The sequence below is a fragment of the Bos javanicus genome, chromosome 6, assembly GCF_032452875.1.
Source record: "Bos javanicus breed banteng chromosome 6, ARS-OSU_banteng_1.0, whole genome shotgun sequence".
Taxonomy (NCBI): Eukaryota; Metazoa; Chordata; class Mammalia; order Artiodactyla; family Bovidae; genus Bos; species Bos javanicus.
Genome location: NC_083873.1, coordinates 18,877,650 through 18,878,982, shown reverse-complemented (window position 1 = coordinate 18,878,982; position 1,333 = coordinate 18,877,650). Strand labels below are relative to the sequence as shown.

At 40.3% G+C, this 1,333-nt stretch overlaps 1 non-coding gene across 1 annotated transcript; it reads left to right on the top strand.

Annotated features, from left to right (window-relative positions):
- The first annotated feature begins 315 nt into the window (after positions 1-315).
- Positions 316-387, top strand: TRNAC-GCA (transfer RNA cysteine (anticodon GCA)). Its single transcript has one exon. It is a non-coding gene; the product is annotated as a tRNA-Cys (tRNA).
- Positions 388-1,333: the final 946 nt, after the last annotated feature.

The following is a 1,333-nucleotide window of genomic DNA, read 5'->3' as shown; positions in this document are numbered from 1 at the left end:
TCTGGTGAATTTTTCCATCCCCTCCCTCCTTCCCCTAAAAACTCACAGCATTATGACTGTTATCTGCCAGAGGACCAGATCATCCCTCATGTGGCTCTGTACATCCCTGTCTTTTTAACCCTACCTTCTACTGTTCTCGATCTTTTGAAACCTTTCCATTATACACATATCTTCATTTTCTTCTGCGAATATTCCCTTTATCTCCTGCTATTACCAAACTCGAATGTCTCCTTGTAGACATTGCTTCTTCTGTAGCCCTCTTTCATCATGATGGGTTTTCTTCTTTTTGTTGGGCCTAGAGATGGAAGAGGGGCTTCCCTGGTGGCTCAGAGGTTAAAGCGTCTGCCTGCAATGCAGGAGACCCAGGTTCAATCCCTGGGTTGGGAAGATCCCCTGGAGAAGGAAATGGCAACCCACTCTAGTTTTCTTGGCCTGGAGAATCCCATGGACAGAGAAGCCTGGTGGGCTACAGTCCATGGGGTTGCAAAGAGTCGGACATGACTGAGCAACTTCACTTACTTAGAGATGGAAGAAGTACCATCCTTCTTATTGCTGCTTCCAGTCAATCCACCCAACCTCCTATTTAAACAAACAAATACATCTTTGTATCTCATGTTGTCAGAGTTTACCTGCCCTATACTTGTTTGCAGCCATTTACCCTCCTGAATCCCTTCCTCTTACTCCTGAAAGATTTTACCAACACTCTCTTATTAACATTATTCTTGTTGAGAAAGTAATCTTTAAACCAGAGAACATCCCCTAACATCTGGAAGCTAGTTTGTTACTTTTTTATTGAATTATAATTAACATGCAATATTCTATTAGTTTCAGATGTACAACATAGTGTTTCAGTATTTTTATGCATTATGCAGTGATCACCACAATAAGTCTAGTTACCATCTGCTATGTTCCTTTTTTATTGGATAATAAACAATCTCAGAAAATATCAACCTCAGACTCTGAGACTATGATAAAGGAGAGAAAATAAGGCTACTTTATAACTTTATTTAAAACACCAAATACCTTTTGTTTCCACTAAAATGAGTAATTACTGCATTTTTTCCCCCAGTTATAGCTTTAGCCTTGCTTAAGTCTGCCCTCCCTAGAAAGATTTATTGAAGTCCTCAGTTACAGATTTGTTCCCACTTTCTGACACCATCCAGTCTAGAGTGACACTGGCTTTCTTACATCCTTCCTCAAGGCCTCAACTGAAGTCCAGATGCTATCATTCGTTTCTGTGCATACCCTTTTACTGAGATAGTCCATGACTGCCCATGATTTATACTCTCTTCATGCAATGAGTGAGAACCCTAACTTGTTCAAATACAAGTGT